The sequence below is a fragment of the Siphateles boraxobius genome, unplaced genomic scaffold (genome assembly GCF_051911475.1).
Source record: "Siphateles boraxobius isolate OS27281-9 unplaced genomic scaffold, OSU_SipBor_1 8, whole genome shotgun sequence".
NCBI classification, from domain to species: domain Eukaryota; kingdom Metazoa; phylum Chordata; class Actinopteri; order Cypriniformes; family Leuciscidae; genus Siphateles; species Siphateles boraxobius.
The window spans coordinates 29,537,808-29,550,000 of NW_027509208.1; the positions used below are offsets into that span (position 1 = coordinate 29,537,808).

General features: G+C 43.7%; 2 non-coding genes across 2 annotated transcripts; both read right to left on the reverse strand.

Moving 5' to 3' along the window:
* Positions 1–1,002: 1,002 nt before the first annotated feature.
* Positions 1,003–1,214, reverse strand: LOC143730016 (small nucleolar RNA U3). The gene has a single exon (XR_013200255.1). It is a non-coding gene; the product is annotated as a small nucleolar RNA U3 (small nucleolar RNA).
* Positions 1,215–1,367: 153 nt separating this feature from the next.
* Positions 1,368–1,581, reverse strand: LOC143730156 (small nucleolar RNA U3). The gene has a single exon (XR_013200379.1). It is a non-coding gene; the product is annotated as a small nucleolar RNA U3 (small nucleolar RNA).
* Between the last annotated feature and the right edge of the window lie 10,612 nt (positions 1,582–12,193).

The following is a 12,193-nucleotide window of genomic DNA, read 5'->3' on the forward strand; positions in this document are numbered from 1 at the left end:
ATTTCAAGTGTTTGCAGTGATATTGTATTGGATCTTGGTTGAGACAACGTTTGCTTTATACAAAGGATAATGTGACTCGGGCTCCAAGACGAGGAGAGGTTTAAGCTGCCACAAAACACAACCACAAGAGAGACTGGAGCCGGGTTAACATAAATGATATTTTATTTAGCCAAGAACTTAGGAATTTAAACTGGTACTTAGGTTCCTCCCGGGCTGTGGTATCAACAAACCGGGCTTTGTTCCACATATCTGTTACAACGCTAGGCCACCTTAAAAGGTGAAGACAGAACTGAAGAAAGGCAACATCATTAAAGAAGATTTTGCAAGTCTAACTCTGTCTTCTTACTCTTCAGCCAATTTCTCTCTTGGCCAACATGTGCTTCTTCAGCACCTCATACTGAAGGATTCTGTCCTTCAAACCATCTAACCTTGAGTGTAGCAGAGTTCTCAATTTTATGGTGACCTCCATTAGGCCATCATTGCCTACAGCTGTGGGTGGTTCCAAGTTTGGAGTGTGAGTAGGCGGAAATGTTCATGATTGATGTCTTTTCCTAGCCGTGAGCTTCTCCTTTGGTCCTGGGCTCCTCTTTCCAATATTGGACTGCCACAAAGCGTTCCAGAAAAGCTTCTAAAACAATCCACTTTCTCAAAAGGCACAAATGTCAAACAACGCTCAGATCATACCCCTTTCTTCAACATCGACAACAGCAACACAGAAACTTCATCAACGACACAGAGCTGACGTCCAACAAAAAAGTCAAAAACCTACCAACAATTGCTAACTTAGGCATTTCAGAAACTTGACGTTGATTGCATTCTTAAAAAACTTGCGATGTCTGACCTCGAACTGGGGACATATCCAAAGCTCTCTTTACTCTAAAACCCACTTTTTGCAACTGCTGTCTTAGACAACACACAGTTCTGCATTTCAACAAAGTTTGCTGCATAGGACCTACAGATGCAAAAACAAAACAATTCCAAAATGAGACTTAAATACCAAACACCACTCGGAACATACTCCTTTCTTCAATATTGCAAAAAGCAATACAGAACACTCATCAACGACAAAGCTCACAACCAAAGCCACAGCTCTGCGCCCAATTCATGCTCAGAAACGAGCATCATGACTCTTCTTCACAGGTTGGGAGACAAGCACTTTCGGAACACATTTCCAAGCAAGGAACAATAAAAATGATCCCTGAAAATATACTCTTAACAGTTTATAGAAACTCAATTGGCATTCCATTCTGCTGCGCTTCTCCTCTAAAATGGTTTTGTGTAGTTGAATTTTGTTGAAACAAAGTTTGCTGCATAGGACATACAGATGCAAAAACAAATAATTACAAAATGAGACTTAAATACCAAACACCACTCAGAACATACTCCTTTCTTCAATATTGCAAAAAGCAATAAAAAACGCTCATCAACGACACAGAGCTCACAACCAAAGTCACTGCTCTGTGCCCAATTCATGCTCAGAAAGGAGCATCATGACTCTTCATCGTGGGTTGGGAGACAAGCACTTTCAAAACACATTTCCAAGCAAAGAACTATAGAAATGATCCCTGAAAATATAGTCTTATCGGTTTATAGAAACTCAATCGGCATTCCATTCTGCTGCGCTTCTCCTCTAAAATGCTTTTGCGTAGTTGAATTTTGTAGGCGCTAAAGTTTACGTGACATTTTAGCGCACACATCGGAGCCAAAAGCAGAAAGGACTTCCACACTCTCTTTGAAGCCGACTGTTAAGATATGTGGAATACAAACAACAATCCATAATGTCATACTTTTTTGCAGCATAGCTATCCGTTTCATGCTTTGTAGTTCATTCGTTGAAGCTAAATTTAGAAAATCTTTTAATAGAAGTGTAGCGACAATGAGTCTTACATTAAATTAGCTCAAATTATATATAGGGAATTTAATAATTAATCATGAATGATTAATATATTGCACATTACAGTTAAATTATCGAAGCTGAAAATAGATCGATTGTATATATGAATGATCACCATAATGGCTTATGGTTCGTCATTAATATATCAATAGTCGTATTACAGATCGATTATATGAGATAACCTTAAATGGAATTAATTTAGTTATCGAACAATCTGTTTGTCCAGCAAACGGCCATAAGATTCACTCATCAACTTCCCAATAAAAGTTATCACTTCTTATAAACTCCAAGAAATATTAATTTTCTGGCCGTGAACATTAAATTTCCTGTGTTTATAAAATTAAACTAGCCTACTCAACGTAGTAAATAATAAAGCTTTTGTAGCTAAAGGGTCGAACATTTCATTGACTTTGTAAAAATGAGCATTTTAGACAGAAAGAAATCAAGAATATAATGGTTTTAATAATTGGAATAATAATACATTGAACTACAATTCACACATAATATATATGTATATACAACCAGGGCAGACAGAACGGAAGACATTACAAACACGAATTTACAATAGGATGAGAGAGGGAGAGAAAACGAGAGAGAGAGAGAAATATATATATATAGAGAGAGAGAGATAGAGGATGAGAAAGTCAAACTAACGGTCAGGTGATCGCAGCATGGCAAAAATCACAGACAACGTAACCCTTAGAGAGGCAACAAGAAATCACATCAATCAAATCAAATCAATAACCTATACTTGCGTATGGTTCTCTTTGTGTGAGCTGAAGAACGCAGAGTCGTATGCGTGTTTGTCCTTCGGCGCTATAGGCTTGTTCTCTCGTGTCTTCCGGGGCGAGCAGACTTGCGGGAAGTTTTAAAGGTTCACCGAACGTGAAGTTACCAAGGAAATAGTTCAGAGTTCATCTCCCTCGGGAGGGAGAGGCGAAAAATGAAAATAAAACTTAGTAAAGAAAGAAAAAGAAAAGAAACGCGGTGTAAAGCTCCCTAAGGAGCCATGGGACCGGAAACCTCTCACAGGGAAAGTGCTCTCTGAGAAACTTCTGTGTCAGTCTCTTATAGAGAGGAAGGGTTCACGCCTGCTTCGCGTATGTGAACCAATCATCTTAGAGCATCTCGAGCGGGAAAAGTTCTTCTTTGTCTTGTCAGGATAATTTATGATGGTATAACATTTTGTCATTTCTAGCCAGAAAGATTGTACACACAGAACAATACATTTTACTGTAATATCCTATGTATGACTTGTTTAGTCAAAACAAGACGGTCAAACAGGTACCAAGAATGGCCGGAAAGAGTAGAAGAAACATGAAGTTACATTCATATGCAGAATTACACACATTTAATGTTCACTCACATGACTATAAAGCCATAATACCGGCTACCATGACCTAGGAAAGATCAAATTCATGTTTATACATTTCTTAAGTGGTTATACTTATAGAAAATATATAATTGCAGAGTCTATTCCTCTTTCTTTATCAGAATTCAAGTGGGAGCTGTGATTCCCTTGCAATTCCTTTTGGGGGTCATAAAGTTTTATGACCTAGCAAGAGGGAGAGTTACAGAAGATGATCCTGTTAGGTAATCTTTCTTTAGAAATACACTTAAGATTTGAAGTTACAGACCAGTCTCCAATTACATCTATAGAATAAGACAAAACTAATTAGATATGCATGCATACAGGAAGGTCAGACACAATACTGTGTTATATACATTAAGGACATTCCTATCCTAAGTTGCACACAAAGGACGTTTGTGTGCGGGTATGTGTGGTGTGTGTGTGTGTGTGTATCCTTAGGTATACTGTCCATCCGTGGTGTGCACCACGTGAGGGTTTCGAGAACAACGGGGACCTGTTTCTTGATTGCGCAATGCGTCATTAATGGTTAATCAATGACCTGCTGGCAGACATTGGGGCACCATTTCACATGATTCAAGGTTTTGTGAATTAAACATATATGTGACCCGCTCTGGCGAAATGAGTCGGAAGTCGCTACGTTCTATTTTGAGATATGGCCGCTTACAGTTATTAACATTGAAAATATAGATTTTTTTATATTTTATATATTAGATTTTTTTTTTTACCTTATATGAAAGAAAAGGTCTTCAACATGAATCTCCCAAAGTTTCATCACCACAGTAATTGCGAAAATGCACTTAAATGGCTGTTTAAGTTGACTTGCAACTCTTAATCCCACAAAGAATATCTCGAATAACGCTGTTTTAACAGCCGGCTCAACCGAGGATTTCGCACAAGGATTTTCCAATGTTTTGGTATTCCCTGAAACGTCATGATCTCAGTTATCCAAATATGGTGTGAAAACGTCAGTCCCTTAACCTATCAAAATGTTCAGAGTCTCCTCAGTTGCCAATAGGAAGCCCTGTTTACAGCCTTGTGCAACGCGATTGGTCCACCTACCATCCTGTCAGATTTTCTCCAAAATATCTCCTTAAAAAGTTTGTGTTTCACTTAATACTTTGTATTCAACCTTGTCATTTTTATAGTGTAGTGTGCCATACCGTGTGTTTAATGTTTAGGGTAATGTCGTCTAAAGAAAGTGAAATAGCTAAAGCATTAAACTCCGTTGACGCCTCCAATTTGCGCTCTGCTGCTGGCCAGAAAGACTGGATAAAGCTGGTGAATGACTACTTTGGATGTAGTGATGTGCCATCTGATGACACTGACAGCGATGAAGACAGTGAAGACAGTGACTTTGACTCACAACCGACTTTGGAGCCTGCTACCCATACTGGCGATGACAACGACGTCGACGACAACATTGAGGACTTCTCGAGCGAGCAGCCTGTCACTGACATAGGCGAGGTGGAGAGGGTTATGTCCACCTGTGAAGCAGTGTGTGTGGGTACGGTGAATGAAAACCGAGAAGATGAGATCACAAAAATTTGTGCGTTTTCTTGCAAAGGTTGTAAACTAAACAATGGGCAAGAGTGTTTTAAATCTTTCGAGGAGGACTTCGTTTTCGACCTTCGATTATCCATGGCGTCTCTTTCTGAATACGAGAAAGACCTAATTCTTCTGGGGAAGATCAGCTGTCACTTCCAGAATGATAAATTCACGTGTTCGACGAAGAAAATCCAGCGAGAGCGTCAACATCAAAGGTCGGAATATTACTTGGATGGAAAAAGAATTTGCCGTGAAACATTCAAGTTCCTACATTGGTAAGTAGGCCTAGCTTTACAACCATTACACTTATGCGACTGACCAGAAGTATGTTCTTGATTTTACTGACAGTAGCTTACGTGATGTTCCCGTTAAATTTCAGCATCAGCCAGAATAAACTGACAGCTCTGCTGAAACACTACAAGGAACACGGCTTGAGGCCACGAGTTAAAATGTCTGGAGGTCGCCAGAGAAGAGATCAGAGACTGCTCACACATGACGACATCTGCCGTGTTGTTTCGTTCATCGTGTACTTCGCAGAGCTTCACGCATTGGTTCTCCCTGGTCGCATTCCCGGGTATAAACGTTTCGATGTGAAGTTGCTGCCATCTCATCACACCAAGGCGACAGTTTTCCGTGCTTATGAAAGCGCAATTAAGGCAAGAGGTAGGTGTTATCCAATGTCGTAGTGGTACAATAAGAGGGGGGTAAATGTAGTAGGCTATGCAGAATCAGATGTTTAAAAAGACATGCAGAACATGTTTGATGATGGAAGCTTATTGCTGTGATATTAATCCTGTAAGGCCTGTATACTTGTAAACTTACTCTTAATCATAGTCTGATGGTTTCCAGGACTTAGCGGGTTCAATCTTAAATCAGGATCCAAGTGGGATTTGGCAATGTTAATAGTTGCATTTGAAATTATGTAAATAAGCCTACACTGCAAATAAGCCTATGCTGAAAAAACATAAGTAGATCTACCTTTACTGATTACAACAGCATTAAAAAAACTGAGATGTTGAAAACAGTGCATTGATACAGAAATTAAGCAAGCCTTTCCCTACTTTGTTTTATCAGAACATCGTGTGGTGAGTCTTGTGACCTTTCGACGCCTGTGGAAGACCCTTGTGCCCTACATTGTGCGTACAAAGCCAATGACTGACTTGTGTTTGCAATGCCAAAAGAACAACTCCATCATTTACAAGTCAGCTAACCTGACTGAGGCAGAGAAATCCAGTCGCTGCAGAAAACAGGAGGATCACCTTGTGAAAGTCACCCTAGAACGTTCACTCTATCAAGAGATGGTCCAGAAAGCTAGGGATACCGTGAAAAACAATGCCATTCATGAACTCTGCCCATGTGATCCATGCTCCCAAGACATCACGATGCATAATTCCTTCGATTATGCACAGCAGGTGCATTATCCCTCTGACCCTCTTCAGCCTGGTCCCATGTATTTTTTGACACCCCGCAAGTGTGGCTTGTTTGGCATCAACTGTTAGGCCATTCCCAGACAAGTGAATTACCTTATTGATGAATGTGTATGCACCACAAAAGGAGCGAATGCTGTGGTGTCATTCATTGACCACTTTTTCAAGCATTATGGCATGGGTGAAAAGGATGTGGAGCTGCATTGTGACAACTGTACAGGACAAAACAAGAACAACACTGTGCTGCAATACCTGCTGTGGAGAGTGCTTCATGGTTTGCATGAAACAATCACATTAAATTTTCTCATAGCAGGACATACAAAGTTTGCACCAGATTGGGCATTCGGGCTGGTAAAACAAACGTATCGCAGGAAGATGGTTTCCTGTCTGAATGACATTGTAGATGCTGTTAGAAGTAGCACACAGACTGGAGTCAACATCGCACAACTTGTCGGGGGAGAAGATGGGAAAGTCGTTGTGAATCAGCGTGACTGGAAGTCATTCCTCAAGCCATTCTTCCGACCTCTCCCTGGTATAACCAAACACCAGCATTACAGGTATGTAGATTACATCAATAACGTGCTGATATATGTAGGTAATTGTTAAAGTGTGTGCGTGTGTGTGTGTGTGTGTGTTTGTAAGAATGGAGGATTTACTCTTTTTTTTTCCTCAATCTTCTGTATTTTCAGAATGAGCAAAGACTATCCTGGCTGGGTGTTCTACAAGGAATTTGCCAATTCTGAGGAACGTGGAATATGTCTGCTCAAAGAGGATGCACCACCAATGCAGAGACCCCCTGCTGTCAAGCCTCCTGGTTTGGATTTGAAACGTCAGGACTATCTTTACCAACACATTCGTGAGTTTTGCACTGACAATACAAATGAAGTTTTATTAACTAAGTTCGGGAGGAGCACGTTCAGATAATTAACACTAGTGGACAGCAATCAGCAATCAATGATAAGAGGGTACATATAGACTCAGCAGTCTTACCTCGATCCATTGACAGTTTGCAGCATTTAGTATTCGCTTCTTTGCTCAGCTACTTGCAACTATGTCTCCTACGAGCTCCTCTTCCGACGAAGAAATCACCAGGGGTGCATCTTCTCACTCCGTCGATCCCACGGTCATCCCTCCTACGCCGGTCGGCGCACTTGAGCCCCGGCCTCTCCTCGCGGCCGCACACCGGCCCGATCAGCCCGGCGCTCATCAAGACGCCATGACCAGTCTTCGCCGCCCCCGGCAAGACTTCCATCTTCTTCCCCAGCTTCCTCCTGCCGCTCGGCCGTCCCGACAATCCCACCCATCGGGAAATGGACTGTAGCTGGATTGAGGCAAGCGCTGGGTAACTCCGATTTACAAGCTTCAAGGAAAATGAATAAAGCGGAGCTGTATGATTTGTATGTCTCCTTAAAGTCAACTCCTAAGACGACCCACAGGCACAGCAAAGCCCGCAGGGCTCAAAATTCGCCTGCCCAGTCACCACCCTCGTCTCCCTGCACAGGACGCGGCTCGCTTCGCCCATCGAGCCGCCGCAGCAACAGGCCCTCAGCGAGCCAGGGCCGCGCTCCAGTTTTCATTACGGCAGGTCCACTACCACCTTTTGACGAGGCCCAGCCCTCCACCTCTGCTTCCGCCGCCACAGCACCACGTACAGCCGGGCCCAGCGGCCTCCCCGCAGCCGCTCAGTTATATTCTCCTGCTGTACATAACCCTTTTCCTTTTCAGTGGCCTCCAGCTCCAGTTACAGACACTAGCGCGAAGCTATCGCCGCTAGCATCACAGACCCAACAATGTCAACAGTTCTACCCAACAGGTTACAACCCCGCCCACTTCCAGTGGCCTGCAGCACAAGTAACTCAAACAAGTGCGGGCCCGCCTCCGCTCGCAGCCCAAGCTCACACTGCTTTCTATCATCCCTCACTTCCTCCGACTAACTTTTCTTCTCAATTTACAGCAGGTCATCCAATCACAAGGGCACCGCTGACATTCGCAGCTCCGGATTATACCCTTCCCAGCTCTATCATACAAACTAAATCACCATATTCTCTTTTCACAGCCACTCCGATGCCCGTGCCGCCCAACGCAGTTGCTATGGAACCCCCACCAGTTTCTCAATCCATCCGCGCTCAGATCCTCTCAGGTACGGATGTAGACCTCTCTTCTCTGTTGTCTCTCCTCGCTGCAGCTGAATCAGACCGCCAAGTGGATTGCGGTGATTTTTCAGTTACCCTGAAAAACACAAACACGCACTCATCTCGCGTCCTTTCATTTCCCGAATCCACGATCGCTTTTTCACGTTTCACTGAAATCATCTGTTCAGCCTTCCCCCACAGGCGGCGCGAACTGAACGATTATCAAGCAATCATTGCCGAACTCGCGCTGTCCTATGGGGGCGGGCATTTCTACACCTACCACAAACTTTTTTCTGCAAAAAGTGCCGTGCGAGTCGCACAATGGAATCAGTGCACATACTGGGGTGCACTTGACTCGGATCTCCACAGCAGGGTATTTTTAGGTTGCAAATACATTACCTGTGGAGTTTGCAGGTCAGTGGCGCACTCAACCGCATCGTGCCCACAGGTTAACCCATCCTCTCTTCCCTACGTGGGAACAAGCCATGCTAAATCCACTAGCTATGTGCCGTGCGCAGCAACCACCAGCGCAATGCAGGACTCTGCTTTTGATGAAAGCAGGCAGCCTTGTAATCATTTCAACGCGGGCAGATGTCAAAGAGCGCGCTGCCGGTTTATGCACATCTGCAGCTTTTGTGGCGGCGCCCATGCTCGCATTGTATGTCCAGTCTTCAAGTCTGTGAATAAAAAATCAAAAAAAAATTATTTGGCGACTCCTGTGAATATTTCGCGCATGCACTTCGAACTAGCTCATCACCCGGATGCCGAATTTACCGATTATCTGCTGTCAGGCCTAAAAAACGGCTTTAAACCCGGCTTAGAATGCCCGCTTTCCCAAAACATCATATGTAATAATCTCCAATCCGCCCTTATAGAACCTGAAGTTGTAGACAAACTGATCAAAAAAAGAAGTTGAGTCAGGCTTTATGATCGGTCCGTTCGACAATCCTCCATTTAATCTGTTTCGTATCAGCCCCATTGGAGTGGCTACAAGGAAGTTCTCGGGTAAAAAATGCCTAATAATCGACCTGTCAGCCCCGCACAATTCTCCGTTCCCAAGCATAAACAGATTGATCCCTCTCGATGAATTTTCACTCAAATACCACGACATAGATCAGGCTATCGACATGATCAAAATCGCAGGTCGGGGTGCTTGGCTTGCAAAAATCGACGTTACAGCTGCTTTCAAAGTAATGCCTATCCATCCAGGTTCATGGCACCTATTTGGTTTCGCTGGCTCGGGAAATATTACTTCGCAGTACGTTTAACATTCGGATGCAAAAGCAGCCCTAAAATATTTGACATGCTATCAGAAGCCGTTTGCTGGATCTTGTCGAACAACTACGCCATTCCTTACCTCATTCACCTGCTAGACGATTTTCTAATAATCTCGCCTCCCGATGCTATTCCAGCTGCGCACATCCTTACGGTACAAAACGTCTTCTCTGAGCTAGGAATTCCTATAGCACAGGAAAAAACCATGGGCCCTGCAACATCCATCGAATTCCTAGGAATTAATTTGGATTCAGACAAATTCCAAGCATCCCTCCCCAAAGAAAAAATCAACCGAATAATCCTCGTCTCTTCTACTTTCCTTGAAAAATCAAATTTTTCAAAACGCGAAATCCTGTCCCTGCTCGGACATCTAAACTTCGCAATACGCATCATCCCGCAGGGCCGCCCCTTCATCTCACATCTCCTCTTACTCGCGTCCTCAGTCGCTAGAAGACCGCATTTCTATAACTCAAGTATGTCGCGACGAACTCAGGCTATGGTTAACATTTCTAAAACAGTGGAACGGCCTATCCTTTTTCTACAACAACCTTGTTTCATCCCCCACTGACATCCAATTGTTCACAGACGCCGCCCCCTCAATCGGGTTCGGGGGATTTTATCAAGGTCGTTGGTTCGTGGCTCCGTGGCCACCACAGCTCCAGGACAAAACACAATCCTCAGCTCTATTCAAGCTTTACCCTCTCGTAGTAGCAGCTTTCCTGTGGGGAAAAGAATGGGCCACTAGCAGCGTTTTAGTGCATTGCGACAATAACGCAACAGTGCATTGCATTAACAAAGGCCGTTCCCATTCACCTGCTCTAATGCCACTCTTAAGGCGTCTCACCTGGATTTCAGCTTGCGACCAATTCATTATCATTGCTAAACACATCCCTGGGTCAAAAAACCAAATTGCTGACTCTCTGTCTCGTTTTCTGTTTCAGAAATTCAGGATGCTGGCTCCAGAGGCGGATCAATTCCCAACTCTAGTTCCTCGCTATTCAGAACTAATATTCCCGTAACCCACCCATTAAAACCCCTGCTTGACGCATCACTCGACAGTATCCTCCAAGCAGTATCTCCCAGGACCCTTCAATCCTACGTTACTGCTTGGAGATGTTTTAAAACATTCCATGTCTCTTATAACTTGCCTTTCCCTGATTTTTCTCTTCTTTCAATCGCCTCTTTTATCTCCTACCTTAATATCATTAAGGGCCTACAAGTCGGGTCCATCGAAGGTTATTTGAGCGGCATCCAGTTTTTCCATAAATTGATGTACGGCGCTCCTTCCGCAGAGATAAACAATTCACAAACCTCCCTTCAGATCAAAGGGATTCAACGATCCCAGCCAACCCGTCCCGACACCAGACAACCCTTAACATTAGATATTCTCACTAAATGTATTTACACCCTCCGCACAGGCTTTCAGTCCCTCAATACTGCCCGCACACTAGACGCCATGTTCATTTTAGCTTTTTTCGGTTTTCTCAGATGTTCCGAACTCGCTATCACTTCCAAATTCGACCCATCAATCCACCCCACCATCTCAGATCTATCAGTTCTAGATAGCGAAACAATCTCATTTTTGATCAAACAAAGCAAAACAGATCAAACTAGGAAAGGTCATTTCATTTACATTTTCAACCTCGCATCACCAATCCAACCATACCAGTCTGTTTTGGCATATCTTCAATGGAGAACTTCTCAGGTCAAATCCCATCTCGAACCCCTGTTCATAGATGACTCCAACAAACCCGTAACACGCTTCTGGTTCCAGAGCCACCTCAAACTAGTTCTCCAACAGTCAGGCATCGCAGCCAAAAACTTCTCAAGCCACTCCTTCCGTATCGGGGCAGCAACCTCCGCAGCTCAAAAAGGTCTCTCTCAACAGCAGATCCAAGCCCTCGGAAGATGGTCCTCAGATGCCTTTCAAACTTACATAAGGACCAACCAGTTCCACATTAAAAAAGCACACCAAACCCTCATTGATTAAAAAAAAAAAAAAAAAAAAAAAAAAAAAAAAAAACTCTCCCGTCCAGCGAGCATCGGTCTCCCAGCGGACGTACCATGTACTTATCTCCAAACTCTCTAGTCCAGCGAGCATCAGTTTCCCAGCGGACGTACTACATACTTACCTCTATCACTCTCCCGTCCAGCGAGCATCAGTCTCCCAGCGGACATACTATGTACTTTCTCTAAATCTCTCCCGTCCAGCGAGCACTGGTCTCCCAGCGGACGTACTATGTACTTTTCTCTAAAATATCTCCCGTCCAGCGAGCACTGGTCTCCCAGCGGACGTACTATGTACTTATCTCCAAAACTCTAGTCCAGCGAGCATCAGTCTCCCAGCGGACGTACTACATACTTACCTCTATCACTCTCCCGTCCAGCGAGCATCAGTCTCCCAGCGGACATACTATGTACTTTCTCTAAATCTCTCCCGTCCAGCGAGCACTGGTCTCCCAGCGGACGTACTATGTAATTTTCTCTAAAATATCTCCCGTCCAGCGAGCACTGGTCTCCCAGCGGACGTACTATGTACTTATCTCCA